We start from the raw sequence: 18,109 nt of genomic DNA, 5'->3' as shown, positions 1-18,109 counted from the left end.
TGTGTGAAATACCATGGTGAAACTCCTTTGAACCATTACCTTACGCTTGAAAAATAAATGACAGGAAGTGTAAAGCAGGTCCTGTTTGGGATGGAGGTACTAGTGGTCAGAGGGAGGGTGAAGGGAGGGTATATATGGTCAAAATACTTTATAAGTGTGAAAATGGAACTTGGTTCCTCGAGATTGGTTTGGAGGGGGTTTGGAGGGTGGTGATGGAAGAGTTGTATCTGATCAAGGTACATTGTGTATAAATATGGACGTGTCAAAACAAACCCTTTTTTTTATTGCACACATATATTTCGCAATACAGTTTCACCCGGAATGCTAAGAGTACTTTTCTTCATATTTTACAGAAGGCTTAAAACGTGGACTTTCTAATAATATTCATACTATAGTACATCCAAATCTAACTCCTAAATAGATGTGTTAAAATTTTTCAGAATTTAAAGGCTTAATGGCAAAAATCAGGGGAGGAAGAAGTATCTAAAGTATCTTATTTTACATAAGTGGCTGAAAAATAAATTCGAGAAAGTAAATAGGATTTAGTAAGGTCTCATCCGACCTGAAGGAGACGGTGCTGGGTTGGGAGGGGTAATGGCTACGTCTAAATAATCGCCTATCTGGAACTTCTGCGACTGAAGAGTCGTCTGTCCCATTTCTGCCAGACATGGTGCTGCCAATCTCCTTCACTCGATAGCCAGGTCTTTTAAGATCTATAAAAACAATTGCAAAATTGAAGTGTGCACCCTTCTTTCTAGCTTCTGGGTAGACTTCTTTTACTAAACTAGTCGGTTCTTTCAAGGTTGCATCCATCCAGGTGTAGATCTGCAGCTCGCTGGACAGCACGTTTCCGCGGGAGAACTTGTCCATGCGGTGGTGGCGGCCGTCGTTGGTGGTGAACACCCGCAGCGGGCAAGTCTTCTCACGATCGATTGGCTTCTCAGGCTCCTTGATTTCCTCCTGGGTAATGCCATCTTCCTTCTTCGGCCTGGGAGCTGATCGCCGTGACCTCCGACCCCAGCGGCAAGCTTGAGCCTCCAAACCCTTTTTTTTTTTTTTTTGTACAACTAATTAGAGAAGGAGGCAAGAGAACTGGAAGCTATTGTCGGAGATGATGATGATGATGATGATGATGTGGCCATAGAAGCAGAGGCGGGAGTGACGCTGGCTTTGAAGATGGGAGGGGCCACACTCAAAGGAATGTAGGCGTCCTCTAGAAGCTTGAAAAGTCAAGAAAACATGATTTCTGGGGCCTTCAGATAGAAATAGCCTTGCCAACACCTTCATTTTAGCCACAAGGATACCATTTTGGATGTCCGACCTCCAGAACTGTAAGGTGATAACTTTGTGTGCGAAGTCACTGAGTTTGTGATAATTTGTGACAGCAGCAACCGGAAATGGAACACACTGACCAAAAACTAGAGGAAGTGAAGAGTTCCCATATTGAGAGCAAGGGTTAGAGAAAGACAGTTCTCCTTGTGGAAGTAATAGGGTGCTGGCGGATTGAAGAGTTGTCCATAAAGACAAAAGAAATTACTCACACAGCAGCTTACACACGTTCGTTTTATGTAGCTTCTGTGGGTCAAGACCTTGGAAATGGCTTTTCTGGATGCTTGTTAGCTCTCAGTCTCTCAAGAGGTCAAAATGTCGGGTGGGGCTGCACTCATCTGACCGCTCACCTGGGACCAGAAGCTCACTTAAATGATGTTGTACGCACATGGCTGTAGGTAGAAGGCCTCAGTCCTTACCCTCTGGCATGCTTCCCAGGAGGCTCCAGTGTCCTTACAACATGGCAGCCAACTCCTTTGAGAGTGGACGATCCAAGACAGAGGTCATAGTCAAGGAGAGGAAAATTAATGTGTCAAAAAATTTGTGTGGATGCATTTAATTATTAATTTCTATTTTGTGGGGCTGGGGTTTGAACCCAGGACCTCACACACAATCAGCAAGTGATCATTCACTGAGCCATATCCCTACCCCCACATATTTTAAAACGATCATACATTATGTCTCTCTCCTTTTGCTTCTCCTTAAAAATTTTTTCCATGAAAAAAATTTCCATGAAGAAATGTACACCCAGAGCTGAAACCCAACAAATATGAATAAAAAGCTTAAATATTCAACTAGACCATATATAGAAAAATTCAGCCTAATTTAGTTTATTGAATACATTGAAGCCTTGATTCAATCAACTTAGGAGTTACAATCTTAAGCCAAAGGAATGAAGCTCTTAATGGAAATTCTGTCATTACCAGCTTGGCATAGAATAGTGTTTTTTTTAATAAACTTGCAATTTTTAGAATAGTTTTAGAATCACAGAAAAGTTTCTAAGATAGTACAGAGTTAGTGTAATGTACACCACACCCATTTTTCCTTACTGTTAACATCTTACCCTACACTTATCACAACTAATGAACCAATATGGAACACTTATTAATTAAAGTCTGTCATTTATTTGGATTTCCTTAGTGGTGTGTGTGTGTGTGTGTGTGTGCATGCGCGCGTGTGCTGCTTTTCTTGCGGCTTGAACACAGATCTGGGCACTGTCCCTGAGCTATTGTGCTCAAAGCTAGTGCTCTACCACTTGAGCCACAGCTCTACTCCTGGCTTTTTTTGGGTGGTTAGTTGGAGATGAGAGTTTTACGGACTTTTGTGATTCTCAAATCTCAGCTTCTTTGAGAAGCTACCATTACAGGCTGGGGTCACCCATGCTCAGCTGGATTTCCTTAGGTTTGAGCTATTGTTCTTTTTCTTTTTCTGGAACAATACATCTTTTTCAGAATACTATACAATTTTGGCATCTTACCAGTATCAAGGCTTTTTTTTGTAAACAACTAGATGTGGAGGAGAGAGCAAACAACTCTGGATGGATTTAGATTAGAAGCTTGCCTCCGTCACAGATAGCTGAGGGTTCTTGCTCCAGTTACTCCTTCCTTACCTTAGTTTTATCATCCATAAAGCGGGCACAGTTTCACATCATAGAACTGCTAGGAAGATTAAACAAATTCATGTATGTGAAGTACCTTATATGTACCAGCCAGCCATGGGATAGTTAGCTATTGTGGTGCCAGTCTCAGAGCTTTGTGAAATCCTTGGACCCAGAACAAGTCACCTGTTGCACAGTGTATTAACTGCAGGTTCTCTATCTGGGACTAAGGGATAGGACATACCCTGAGTCTTGAAGGGTAGAGGACAGTGTGATGAAGGAAGGGCCCAAGCAATGGGAGGAACCTGTCATGGGAAGAGGAGGTAGTTGACCGCAGTGTCCGGGCACTGTTGGCATTGTGAGGCTGTCTGGCAGTTTTGGCATGTGGATGGCAGCTGGTTGGGGTGGGCGGAACCCTGACAGGGTGCAGTGGGAAGCTCCTCCTTTTCTCTCTCTTAGGGCAATAGGGAGACATTGGAATTCTATCAGCAAGGGAAGGGAAACTCCTCTGGACAGATCAGTGGCTGGAGAAAAGGATTGGATGGAGAAGCCCCTTGAACAGAGGCCATGTGGGCTGGAGGCTTTTCCATCGCTCAGCTTTGCAGGTGATCCATGGTGTGAAACTGAGCATTGTAGGTGAGAGGGACACAGATAGACTCATAGAGTGGCTAACATTAGTTGAGCCTGGCAGAAGGCAGGCAATCATGGACAGGAAGGCAGTATCGGCTTCTTGAGGCGGCCCTCAGACATCCCACAATGTTAGTTGGACAACTTTGCCTGCTGCATTGTAAAGATCAATAGAGGGAGCTGCGTAAATTACAGAAATCACAGTGAAGCAGCAATTCTTGCACAGAAGTAGAGGGAAATTGAAATAAGGATACTGGCTCTAACTGCCACCATCTTGGCCACGTGATGGATGATAGGGAATTGGGTTTAACCAGCACCATCTTGTCTTCATGGTAGAGGTAGGGAAGTTACACTCCCAGGTGATCAGCATGCCTGAATTCCTAGAGGCAGGGGCAGGGACTTGGGTGATAGGTTACTGGTCCTGTCAGTCCTGTGCCTTGAACTCATGAGACTCTTGAGTTTCCTGTGACCCTGTCCCCTGATCCTGACCCTAATCCTATTTAGGTCCAGACCAGCTCAGGTGCCATTATGCCATGCCTCCTGTCTTGTGTCTCCTGGCTCTCCTTCGGTCACCAAGGCATGCCACTTCAGCTCTCTGTTGGAGTTGATCTGGTTTGTTGGTCTTGTTTCTCTGCTTTTTCTTTCCTCTCCTGTTCTCATGGCTCAGTGTTCTAACACTGTTAAGTGTATTCATACGGCTGCAGGGCTTTGTGACAAGAATCCACCCTCAGACTCTGGCTCTCCCATAAAGACTCCCAATTCGACTTCTCAGAATATGGCTTCTCTGTTTCTTGTGACTGAGTTCCTGTACAACAAAATGAAACTCACAGGGCTTCTATGCAAAATCATGTGTGCTGAAATTTTAAGACTGCTAACCTTTCTTGGAAGAAGCGTATAGAAAGTCTCTGCTTTTTCACAATAGCACAATGAATGCCTTAATCCTCATGTGATTTACTGAATCTATGAATAAGCCCAGTTTAGAGATGAGGAAATGAAAACAAATTGATGTCAGGAGCACAGAGTGGAGTACTGTGATTGCCAGAGGATCCAGAGGTGGCCGGGCTCAGGCTTAGGAGACCGTGGTGGCTTCCATTGAAGCTTCTGTAGCTGCCTCTGGGGTAGAGGTCAGGGGCTGTGATAGCGAAGGGTGGCAATGGTAGCAAGGAAGGGAATAGAGAGGGTGGATAATGGGTAACAAGAAAACACAGGTTAGTGGGGTGCTGGTGGCTCACGCCTGTAATCCTAGCTACTCAGGAGGCTGAGATCTGAGGATCGTGGTTCAAGGCCAGCTGGGGCAGGAAAGTCTGTGAGACTCTTATCTCTAATAAACCACCAGAAAACCAGAAGTGGTGCTGTGGCTCAAGTGATAGAGTGCTCGCCTTGAGCTGAAGAGCTGAGGGACAGCGCCCAGGCCCAGAGTTCAAGTCCCATGACCAAAAAAAAAAAAAAAAAGATTAAAAAAAGGTAAGAAGAATAACTTCAAACAACATATTTGGGTGATTATAATTCACAATCTGTTATATATTTTATATACCACTAGAAAAGAGGAATTAGGTTCCTAAATGAATATGTGGTAAATTATTAACATGTATATTATGCTAATTAGCCTGATTTAATAATGATACATTGTGCACTTGTGTAATGATTAAGTCAGAGTAATTAAACATAATTACTGTGTGCTGTAATTATGTATAATTGTACTCCATGAAGCTGTATAATTTTACTCATCAATTGAAAATTTAAGCTGGATGAAATGGCTCATGCTTGTTATTCTAGCTACTCAGGAGGCTGAAATCTGAGGATCACAATTTGAGGCCAGCCCATGATAATATTCCATGTCAATCAATAAAAAGTTGATCCTGAAAGTACATACAGATCATTATCTCAGCCAAGAAACATAATTAGGAAAATCATGGTTCAAGCCATCCCAAGGAAAAAGTAAGACCTTATCTCAAAAATAATGAAACCAGGAAAGTGGCTCAGTGGTAGAGTGCTTTCCTTACATGTATGAGGCCCTGGGTTTGATATCTCAACACCACATAAGCAGAAAAAGCTGGAAGTGGTGCTGTGGTTCAAGTGGTAGAGTGTTAGCCTTGAGCTGAAGAGCTCAGGGACAGCGCCCAGCCCAGAACTCAGGCCCCACAACCAACCAAAAAAAAATAATGAAACCAAAAAGGGCTGGAGGCATGGCTCAAACGGTATAGTACCTGCTTATCAAGAGTAAAGCCTTGAATTCAAACCCCAGTTAATCTTCCTGCTAAGGTAGTAAGAAAGAAAATATCCACACCATAAAGTCTATGAAACATCTGCTCCAAAAGATCCATAAAAAGAAGGTTTAATTTTTTTCCCCCTCCAAGAAAGAACTCTCTGGAAAGTCATTTAAATGGCAAGCACCAGCTCTGGAATGCTCTTCTTGGTCAGACGGGTCATGTTAATATTTGTTTTGGCGAATCAGACCTAAAACCTTTCTCTTTCAACAGCCATTGGAATTTTGAAGAAAAAGTTCTATAAATGTATCTAAGACTCAAGAGCTTAATTTGGATTGATAGAGTCAAGAGCTTAATAAAATAGCATTTTTTCTGTGAGTCAACAATAGCTTTGAGTTTTTTTTTAAGTATATATTTTTATTGAAAGATACTGTACAGAGGGGTTACTGTTACATGGGTAAGGTAATGAGTACATTTCCTATTGAGCATTCTTACCTCCTCCTTTGTTTTTCCCCTACCATCCCTTCCCACCCCACCTCCCCAACTCCTCCCCACCCCACCACCCCGAAGATGTAAAGTTCATTTTCAACATAGTGTCTTGTACATCTCATTGTTACAATGGGTCAAACTGTATCCTTATTTCAGCTTTTTGTTATTTCCCTTCCCCTCCCCAGATTAGAAAACTATATAAACAAAATGCAGGACACCAGAATCAAATACAGTGAAAACAGAGGTTATACCACGGGGGAAGAACATACAAAAGAAACAAAAAAAAATCACATAGTACATTATAAATACATTAAAAACAACAGCAAGAAAGATAAAACCTCTTGTGTCCCTATCTTGGGGTTCATTTCACTTAGCATCATCTTATATGGTCATATGTACCTTAGCTGTGAGATTTGACATTGTTATTGTTCAAATGATAACTTACCAGATAGAATTTATTTATTTCTTTTCTGTTTTTGAGGCAGGACCTCATTATGAACCCAGGCTAGCATGAAACTCTCCACCAGAATTTCATCTTTATCAGTTTGTGAGTATGCATTACATCCTAGATCCTTCCCATTGAACCACGTGAGAGCATCTTTGAAAATAGACTCTATTTCCTCCTCCTCCTCCCCACCCCCCTTCCACCCCCCCCCCCTTCTTCTTCCTTCCTTCTCCCCAGCCTGTACTTGCTCAACTTACTTGCTAGGCTGGCACTCTACCACCTGAACCACAGCTCTGACCCATTATTTTGCTAGTTATTTTGGAGATGGAGTCTTTTGGGCTTTGCTACCCTAGCTAGCTATGAACTACAGTCCTCTGGATTCAGCCTACTGAGTAGCGAGGGTTGTAGGCATAAGCCACCCTGCAAAGGCAGGTTCTATTCTCTCTTTTCAGTAGATGGTGCTTAATAAATGGCTGGGATCAAGGGGATCCTGGGTCTGTTCTGGATTCTGCCTTTGTCAATCCCAGTGAAGTTCTGTGATCCTCCCAATGCATTATTTTCTTGTAAGTTAAGTGAAAGGGGATAATGGAAGATCTCTCTCTCTCTCCTCTCTCTCTCTGGATTCTTCTGGGTTAAAAGTTTCCCGAGTCTATCATTCCGGATGGCCATTCTGTTCCTTCTTCCGCAGCTCCTTCTCTTTGGGAAGGGTGTGCTGGCCAAGAGCGGAGGCTGCAGCCTGCAGCTGGCCTCACTGGCTCCCGTCGACCCTCTGGCCTGCGTGGTCAGTCTTCAGCTTCTCTTACTGTACAGACACTGCTCAATCATTTGCTGGTTTTTTCTACTCCTAAGAGACAGAGAAGGGCACTGGGGCTTTGGGAAGTCTGTCATGAGTTATGAACGCCTTGTGACCCCTAGTAGATTTATTCGACCTGATGATTATTATTCTTACTACTATTATCATTAACTGGCTTGTTTGCAACTCACTTTCGTAGGACATGTGTGTAATTTCAACTTGAGAGCCGTGACTAAGTGAGTTGCACGCATTCAAAGGTCATGTCATATGTCATCTTCGGATCTTTTTGTTTTTATCGTTTTGATCGATAATAATTTATTAATTTTAAAATGTGAGAGACGGAAATTGAGAAATGGCAAAACTATTTATGGTCCCTGTAAGCAGCTGGCTCATGTTAGCAACCAACATTCTAAACATATTGTGTTAAAATCCCAATCCTTTGCTCTGGGTTTTAATGACTTGGAATTCATTGAACCGGAGGCACCCTGGATTTTGTTTCCTGCTGAGATTCGGTCATGGTGACATTCTGACTTGGCAGTGTGAGCGTCGCTCTGCTGAGTCATGTTTCTCTTAACTCCGTCCAGGTCTCCACAAACCTAACAACTAGAATTTGGTCACTTTGCAGGTGTCTGGAAATGTTCCAGGACCTATTGCTAAGGAAAGAGACCAACTATAAACTTTCTGCTTTAAAGAGATGCAAAGAGACTCCCCCCTCCCCTCCACGAGGGGCCCTTATTTCTGGTGATGTGGGTATTTAATGTGCAGTCTCAATAAAGATCAGTTCTGAGGCGAGAGTTGATAGCTTAAGTTCTAAGCACTTAATGTGAATTTTTCTCAGTTAACTCTCAAGGTACCCTTTAGAGGTAATTGCTAGCCCCGGTCCTATTTTCTGGTGAGAGTTGGTTAGGGAACTTGGCTGAAGGCATTTGTTAGTAAGTGGTGAGCCAAGGTGTGAACTCTGTGCAGGGGAGAGGCTCTGATGTCAGGACCTGTGTTATTATTAGCTATGAATCATTTTAAGTGAAAATGAGTCTAGTCCTTGGCCACCCACATCAGGAAGCCACCTGGGAGTTAGGTAAAGCAGATTATGGCAGGAAAAGAGGGAAAAGTATGTCAGGGACCAGTCAGATGGAAGAAGGGAGTCTCCTAAAGAAATTCACTCACAAATAAACTTAGGAAACTGGCACAATGAACTTACCCCTACTTTGTACCATACTCGGTGGAGCAAAATCCCTAAATAAAATGATTATTTTGTTCTGAAGGAACAAAAGGCAAAGGAAAGGTGCCCCTTTGTCTACAGAACAAAATAGTCATTTTATTTAGGGATTTTGAACAAAGCAAGAAGGGTTTCCTTGACATTTTTCAGAAATATAAAAACTTTTTTTGAGATATAGCTTCGAAACGCTAGGTCAAAAAGTGGCAGGGAAAGGAGTAATGGGAATGTAACACTAGATTGTAATTTCCTGTGTGTATATACTTGCTTAAAATATCTACAGATACAACTAAAGAGAACAGAAATGATGATAGAAAGTTGGATCAGATAGAATTCTTTTATGTGTCATCCTAAGGAATAATGCTTTTCATAATTAAACAAGGAAAGAGGTCATGACATCTATTACGCTGGTACATGTAGAATGATGTGGGTTTCTGGTGTGTGTGTGTGTGTGTGTGTGTGTGTGTGTGTGTGTGTGTGTGTGTGTGTGTGTGTGTGTGTGTGTGTGTGTGTGTGTGTGTGTGTGTGTGTGTGTGTGTGTGTGTGAGACAGAACTGTGATTTGAATTTAGGGCCTTATGCTTGCTAGACAGGTATTCTTTTCAACAGCTGAGTCATACTCCCAGTCCTTTTTGGCACTAGTTATTTTCAGATAGGTTTTCAATTTTTGTCTTGGACCTGTCCCAGGACTTTTATCCTACTATTTTATGCTTTCTACCATGGCTAAATGATAGGTATAGGCTACCACACCATTTTCATTTTTCCCCATTGATTTATAGTTTTTCAGTTTTAGATCTTACCTGTTTTCTGCTGTGGAATAACAGAATTTAATACTGTTTCCCCTTTGCACACGCCCTTTTATGTATATGCACTGTTCACACACATTTTCCTCCCATAAACTCATAAAATACATATAACGACTTTTTCCTACATCCTTTGTATTTATGATACTGATTGCCAGCTGGTAAGGATTGAATAGTGTCTCATTCATACAGTGAAGTTCTAATCCACCATGCAAAGAATGCTATGAAATTGGGTGTACTGAAGGTTGGTGTATATGTTTATGATTGTTATATCCTTATGATAGATTTGTCAATATTACAGTGACCTTTTCTTGTCTCTTCTGATTTATTTTGAAGTCTTCTTTGTCAGATATGAGCACAGCCAGTCTTGCTTGCTTCAGGGTGCATTTGCGTGGTAAATATTTTTTTTGTGTGTTGTTGTTCTGTTAATCTAAATCCATGTTTATTACTTGTCAGCAAGGTGCATTAATTGCAGGCAACAAATAGGTCTTGCTTTTTTGGTTCAATCTTCCCTCATGTATTTTGATTGGAGATTGGAGACCATTTATACTCTTGAGTTATTACTGAAAAGTAGGAGGGAATTCCCACATTTTCTTGGTTTGTGAATATTTAATTCTTCATTATTCCTTATTTGCGTATCTACTTATCTAATGAGATTTATTCTTTCTACTATTTTACTGGTTGCATTTATCTTCCTCTTCTTGATTTGTAGAATCCCTTAAGTATCTTCTGCAGTGCTGGTTTAATAGTAATGAGGTACTCCAGTTTTTGTTTGTCATGGAAGGTTTTTTTCAGGATAGCTTTGTTGGGAACAATAATCTGGGCTGTTATTGTTACTTACTTTTTTTTTTCCAGGGATTGAATTGCATCATTTCATGTGCTACTTGCCTTTTAGTTTCTATTTAGAAATCTGCTACTATTTTGTTGGGTTTGTATTTATATGTCACCTGGTACTTCTTTCCAGTAGCTTTCAATATTCTTTTCTTGTACAAGTTGTTATGTCGAAAACGAACTTTACAACTTTCATGCATGGGGGTGGGGCAGGGAGGATTGGGTAGGGGGGCGGGGGAAGAATGGGAAGGGATGGGAAGGGGAAACAAAGGAGGAGGCTACAATGCTTGATAAGAAATGTACTCATTATCATGCCCATGTAATTGTAACTCCTCTGTACAGTATTTTCACAGTAAAAAATATTATAAAAATATTCTTTTCTTGTTTTGCATGCCTAATATTTTAACCATAATATGGAGTGAGGAAATTTAATGCTGGCCTTTCTTGCATTTAGTACTAAAAGACTCATGTGCATGGATGATGATCTGTTTCTCAAGACTTGGGAAAACATTCTACTTTCTTTTAAGCAAATACGTTTTCTCCTTGTTTTAGCTTGCACCTCTTTTCCTTTTCCTACTCTCTGATTCATAAGTTTGGTCTTTCGATGGCTTCCCAGAGATTTTTGCATGGTCTCTTTGTACTTGTTTTTTCTTTATTGTCACTTGCATGTTCTAATACATATACCTTGTATTCAAGCCTTGATATTTTTGTCTTCAATTTGAGCCAATCTACTGGAAAGACTTCTAAGTGAATTCTTTTCAAATCTTTATATCTTCTTTGAGTTTCTGCATGGCTTTTTTTTTTTTTTCCATTTCATTCAACTCTTTATTAGAAATATCTTGGAGTTAACTCAGGTGTTTATTCATATCTCCTTTTTTTTCTTGATTGAATTTTTCTTCATTTTGGGGTGTGTGTAGTAGAAGCTGGACCTTGTACTTATTAGGCAGGAACTCTACCACTTAGCCACACCTCCAGACTTTTTTTGTTTTGCTATTGCTTTCTGAGCAGGGTCTAGCTTTTGCTTGGATAGGTCCACATAGCTGGATTAACAGGCATGCATACAATATCTAGTTTTTAATTTATTGAGATAGGGTCTTCTGAGCTTTTTGCTCAGGCTGGCCTTGAACTATGATCCTCACAATGTCAGCTCCCAAGTAGCTAGGATTATAGGAGTAAACTTTGATGCTTATCTTCCTTATAACCATTTGTTGAATTCCTTGTCTGAGATTCCATCCACTTTATTGTCAGGACTGCCTGTTATTGTGGAGATATTGAGTTTTAGAGGAGTCATGTTGCCTTGTTTTTTAATATTCCTTATTTTTCTGCATTAGCTGGAAATTTTCTTTCTCTCTCTCTCTCTTTCTTTCTTTCTGTCCTTCTTTCTTTCTTTCTTTTTCTTTCCTTCTTTCCTTCATGCTGCTATAGAAGTTTGAACTCATGTTCCCATTTGTTTTTTCACTTATAACTGGTGCTTTACCACTTGAACCATAATTTCCAGTCTGGATTTTTGCTGATTAATTGAATGTAGAGTTTCATGTACTTTTCTGCATGGGCTGGATTTGAATTATGATCCTTAGATCTCAGTCTTTGGAGTAACCAGAATTACAGTCATGAGCCACCACCACCTGGATAGTTGAAATTTGTTTCTTCTTTTTTGCCAGTCCTGGAGCTTGAACTCAGGGAGCTTTTGCTTGGGGCTAGCATTCTACCACTTGAGCCATAGCACCACTTCTGGTTTTTTCTCTTTATGTGGTACCGAGGAATTGAACCCAGGGTTTCATGTATGTTAGGTAAGCACTCTGCTGCTAAGCCACATTCTCAACCCATGGTGAAAATTTTAATCACCTGCTTTTTAGTTGTGGTCTCAGTGTTCAGGCAAAGCAATGTAGGGGCAGAGTTAAGGTACCATTTTTCACCATTGTTTTGGGGTTATTATTCATTATTCAAGCAGCATTTATATATTTAGGACACTGAGTTGGATCCTCAGAATTTCTTGGACTGAGGAAAATTGGCCGGAGTCTCCTATAGAATTTATAGAAATTCCACTTTAAAAGTTTCCCTTCTTTGTGTACTGGGAACCATTTCTGGCTTCCGGGTACTTGTTGAGCTGGGCAAGTTCCTACTTGCTTCACATGTACCTGAGTTTACAAATCCCCAAACAACACTCAGCCAAAGCTTAGGGTGACCTGAATACTTCAGAGAGGCTGGAGAATACATGCCACTGAGTTCTGCACTGGCTGGGGCAGAACTAAGGATTATCAGCATTCTGCCTGCTGATCTCAATGCTTTGAGACTCATGCAGTAGTGTACTTCCCTGTAGAGAGGAGGAATCGCAAGGTTCAGAAGGTCTAGGTCTCAGTCCCACCTGGCTGCAAACACATGCTTTGATGTAGTTCCTGAAAGCAGGTCTCAATGCTTTCTGACCATGTCCAGCAGTTCACCTCCCTTTGTATGAATGGAAGAGGCTATAAAAATCATGCTATTTCAGATGGGTTAGATGCTTTAGGAACTACCTGGCAATTAAAGGTAGGAAGTAGGATCTGGGAGCTGAGTATTATGCTAGCCCTGGGCTCAGAGTTCTGTTTATACAGTGGTTTTCAGGCAATGGGACTTGTTCCTTGCCAGGGAAAGTATGGCCTCCAATCATTGTTCCCTTCCTGATGTTTCAACTTCTCTGAGGGCCCACACTGGATCTTTTCTTTCTCCATGACCATTTCTTTTTCTTTTTTGTTGGTTGTGGGGCTTGAACTCTGGGCCTGGGTGCTGTCCCTCAGCTCTTCAGCTCAAGGCTAGTACTCCATTACTTGAGCTACAGTGCCACTTCTGGTTTTCTGATGGTTAATTGGAGGTAAGAGTCTCACGGACTTTCCTAGCTGGGTTGGCTTTGAACCGTGATGCTCAGATCTCAGCCTCCTGAGAAGCTAGGATTACAGGCATGAGCCATCAGTGCCTGGCTTCCATGACCACTTCTTATGGATGTTTCTCATCTAGACTGTAGTAGTATGTCAAAGATTCTTTATGCTGTGATGGCTTCTTTTTTTCCAGCCTCCAAGGTAGCTCAGTCTCTCAAGATGGTGTCTCTGTGTAGCTCTTTGGTATAAGGAAGCTACAGAATGTTTATCTTCATCAAGTCTTGACTTTCATATCAGTATTGTCATTCTCATTAAATCCCTGCAGGTGTAGAATTATGCTGCTTCTAGAATTGCCCATCTCTCACCTCTGCTGTCTTGTTTTCCTTGTGGTTGTTTTGCATCTTTCCTCCCCTAAGGGAACTGTGGATATAACTTATGGCTGTTTTCTATTTTTTGTTTTTACTTTTTTGTTTCTTTTGACCTTTTTGACCTTTCTGCCCTTACCACCTCTTTAGTGATTTTCTCTTTTCTATATATAGTCTCTTCTTCATTGTTTGAATTTTCTTACTCGTAGAGTAAAAATTTAGTTTTATTTTTGGCGCAGGTACTGGGGCTTAGACTCAGGGCCACAGAGCTCTCACTTGGCTTTTTCTTTTAAAGCTGGTGCTCTACCTCTTGACCCATACCTCCATTTCCAGATTTGTGCATACTGATTGAAGCTAAGAGTCTCATGGACTTTTGTGTTCAGGTTGAGTCTCAGATCTCAGCCCTCTGATTACTTCTAATCCTTATAAGCATTAATCTTATCAATTTATGGTATCATCAGTTGATGGCAAGGCTTGTGTGGACAAACTTCCTGTCTATGTCCAAGGATGGGGGAAGATTATATATGGCCAAGAATATTGGAGGCAAAGATTGTCAACAGCCATTTTAGAAAGTGGCTACAATACTTATGTATAAAATTATAATAGGAAAACACAATTTTTAAAAATGTTTCATCACTACTATTGATAATCTGATATTATTCAGGCTCTAATTTTTCTTTTATAACTTTTTTCCCATCTCTGGAAATTTCTCTATGCCCTCAAAGTTCAGATAGTGAAGTTTCTTGAATTTTATCTATTTTCTTGTAGTGGACGATTAGACATTTTTTTCCCCCTACAAGAAAATTATACTCAGTTCTGATAATAATTTTCTTTCTTTCCATCAAAGGTATACATGGATTTTATGGTATGTTCCCTCATTTTTCTGTTTTTGATTTGTTTTCTCGGTATTTTTATTTTCCAAATATTTTGTTGAATTTAAAATTTTCTGCTTAGATTTAATTTCTCAGGTATCTTTTTTTGAGAGGGAGAGAGAGGAGTGAAGGAGGAGAGTGAGAGGGAAAGAAAGACTCACAAGACCCAGGCTAGCCTCAAAACCCCTAAAACTCATGATCTTCTTGTCTCAGCCTGTGAATGCTGGGACTACAATTGTGCACTACTACACCTGGTTGTCAAGTTGTCTTTTATTTTGTTCTCAAGTGTTTCTCTCTCTCTCTCTCTCTCGTGGATGTTACAGTATATTGCCTTATTTTTCTGATGATTTTTTTCCAGTCCTGGGGCTTGAACTCAGGGCCTGAGCACTGTTCTTGAGCTTCTTTTGCTTAAGGCTAGCATTCTCCTATCCACAGAGCTACTTCTGGCCTTTTCTGTTTATGTGGTACTGAGGAACTGAACCTAGGGCTTCATGCATGCTAGGCAAATACTCTACCATCAAGTCACATTCCCAGCTTCTCTGATGATTTTTAAATGTACTTTATGTAAGTCCAAATTTCTCTGGTCCCTAGCCTCCTCTTTTGTCTAAGTTTTCTTCCAAATCCTGGTGATTCTTGATTGTATTAGGAGTGAAGTTGGGCATTGTAGGGACAGGAAATTTGTCTCGACTATTTCATGAATTTTTATATATCAGCATCTTTGGCTTTGTTTTCCTCCTTTTTCTGGTTTATCTTCCAAATATTGTATTGATTTTTGTTCTGGCAAAGATATCTCAATTCTCTTGTCCAAGATGGCATAATTGATGCCATCTGTACCCATGTTGCTAAGAAAGGATGACAGTCAGGATTCTTATTCTTTTCTATGTTGACTTTTATACAACAGCCCTGATTTCCAATAGGCACTTCACCTTTAGCTGTGCTTAGGTCTTTCAGGTATATATATCTATATCTCTATATCTATATCTATATATAATTTTTGTTGGTCGTGGGGCTTGAACTCTGGGCCTGGGCGCAGTTTTATATTCTTTAAGAAATTAAACTGCAAATTATCTATTGTACTCTCTTTTTATATTCTTCATGGTGGGGATAAGTCTTAAAATCTTGTTATTATTGCTTTAGTGAGGTTCTGGACAGAAGTACCTTGATCTCATGCACTCATCTTTTCTGGGGGGTCCACCTTGGTTTTCCAGAATTCTGGAGGTGAGATTTGACCATTTCCATATTCTTTAGAGAAACCCTTGGTAGTGATGTCTAGCCAATTTGTACCTCACTCTCTCTGCCTCTTATTAGATCAATGCCAAAACAAGGACAAAGGTTATTTGGGTACCTCTGGCTGAATACAGTTAATCCTTGGGCCAAGGGAAACTGACTACAACCAGCTTTCACTTTTAAACAGAGAAGTTCTTAGGCAGTGTGACATTAAATCATAAATCATCCAGAAACAACTAGGAATTTCAGGACACAGAATTAGTGTTTTTCCAAACTATTGTCTGTCTTAAGGTTTATTTCTCACAAGAAGTTGGAACTCACTTGGTGAGTAGCCTTGTCTGTTGTGAGCATGGAGCCAGTTAGCAATCTGTAACACTAAGGGCCCTTTCAAGTATCTAAATACGTAAGAGTCTACAGAGCCCAGCCTTGAGATGGTAATACTTCTCTTCAGGGTTTTGCTCTGGAACAAGATGAGATTAAAAAAAAAACAACACCCACATTGCCTTTTTTTCTGTAAACATATGTCAAATATTTGGCAGAACATTGTGGTGGCAAATCAGATACCACCTTTCTTGTCATTTAAAGATTTCCTGTGTATACGTTGTAGCTTTCTACACTGAAAATTGCTTCATCTGGGTAGATTTTTATAGGCATCCTTCTTGGAAACACTAAAACAATGTATAAACTGAAGTTTCCTGAGGTTACACCCATTTCTCTAGAGATCATCATTATTCATCTTTTAGTGTTGGCCTCACTTTGTAACTTGGGTGTGTATTATTTACTGTGAATAAATTTAAGTTCCTCGAGAGGGGAGGATCCCAGACGCAAGGAAAAGTCTGATTTATGGGATCTGAATGTGACTGATTTTGAATTAAAAGTTTATAGGAAAGGGTTAAATACACCCACTGATATAAACTAGAGAGAAAAGACACTCCCACTCTTTGAAGGCAAAATAAAAATAAGCAGATGTATGCAATACCTGAGAAAATCAATAATAGATGCCAGAAAACAAAAGTAGGGACTTGAGCCAGGTACTGGCGGCTCACGCCTGTAATGTTAGCTAGTTGGAAGGGAGATATCTGGGGGATCACAGTTCAAGGCCAGCTAGGGAAAGGTGTTTGTGAGACCCCATCTCAACTCATAGCAAGGTGTGGTGGTATGTACCTGTCATCCTATCATACAATAGATGGAAGATAGTGTTTCAATCTGGCTCTGGTAAAAAAAAAAAAAAAGAGACCCTATCTTAGAAATAACCAGGGCTAAAAGGGCTGGAAGCATGGCTCAAGCGGTGGAGCACCTGTCTAGCAAGCATGCAGCCCTGAGTTCAAACCCTAATACAGTACCACCAATAGAAGAGGGGATTTGGGAACATTAGGAATATCAGCAGAGCCCCTAAGCCTATGTATGTTACCCCTCCCCCTGCTCCTGTTCATGCTTCATCATCTAATATAATTAGCAATAACTTTTAAAATGTGCATGTTGGCTATTTCTGCAACTACAAAGGGATTTCCCCATTGTTCCCAGATCGTATTACTGTAATCACTTCAGTGGTACATTTAAGAATATGGAGTTTAATGAGGAATGACTCATATCTATGAAATATTCAGTGTGTGTTGCTCATAAGCACTTAAAACATTTTATACTGTGTTTATTCACTTAAGTAACTTAACCCAGTAACTACTACATGCAACAGCAGACATCCTCTCTGCTCTTATGGAGCTTCAAGTCTTAATGGGAAGCAAACACTAAATATAATCACACAAATAAAAATACCTTCACAAGGATGAAGGCAGTATGTGGGGTGCATTGAGAAAGTTGAGTTATGTGCTAATTGAATCAGAGGCTCAAGGAATGTTTCTTTGAAGAATCAACCTTTGATCTAATTCTAGAAGATTTAGTAGTTATTACTTTGGAGGTACATAAATTTAAGGGCACTCTGGGCTGTACAAAAGAGAAGTACAAAAAAGAGCAGTACAAAAGTCATAGGAAGGAGAGATTGGTGATGTTTAAGGTTGTGAAGGAAAGCCTGTGAGGCTGGTATACTGAGTGTGAGGAAGCTAGAACAATTGATTGGGAAGGACCAGACAAGGAACAGAACAAGTAGCCTGGCTCCCAGGTCTATGGCATTACAGACCTATCACTTACAGACATGGCATCTTGGTTGGGAATAAGTCTGTAATTCAATCTTATGGAGGTTTAGTTTGATGTCATAAGTTGAGATGTTAAGTGGGTGTGAGGGGTCCACAGAGAGTTTGGCAGTGCTGTGTGTGAGTTCTCAATGCATAGGTATCTTTAAGGTCTTCGGGAAAGGACACACCTACATAAAAAATGGAGCACAGCAAGAGGATAAGGTCTGAAAAGCACTTAGGATTCATTAGGGTGCAAGATCAAGCAGAAGAGATGAAGAAGCATTAGGTAGAGAAGGAGGAGATAGAGCAAGTGTCCCAGAGCTGGGTGAAT

General features: G+C 40.6%; 1 pseudogene; it reads right to left on the bottom strand.

Moving 5' to 3' along the window:
* Window positions 1-372: 372 nt before the first annotated feature.
* LOC122120377 lies at window positions 373-1,719 on the bottom strand (annotated as a pseudogene).
* Between the last annotated feature and the right edge of the window lie 16,390 nt (window positions 1,720-18,109).

This window comes from Dipodomys spectabilis, unplaced genomic scaffold, assembly GCF_019054845.1.
Source record: "Dipodomys spectabilis isolate Male_0828 unplaced genomic scaffold, ASM1905484v1 ptg000175l, whole genome shotgun sequence".
NCBI classification, from domain to species: domain Eukaryota; kingdom Metazoa; phylum Chordata; class Mammalia; order Rodentia; family Heteromyidae; genus Dipodomys; species Dipodomys spectabilis.
Note: the sequence above shows the minus strand (reverse complement) of the source record. Positions and strands in the feature narration are given on the sequence as shown.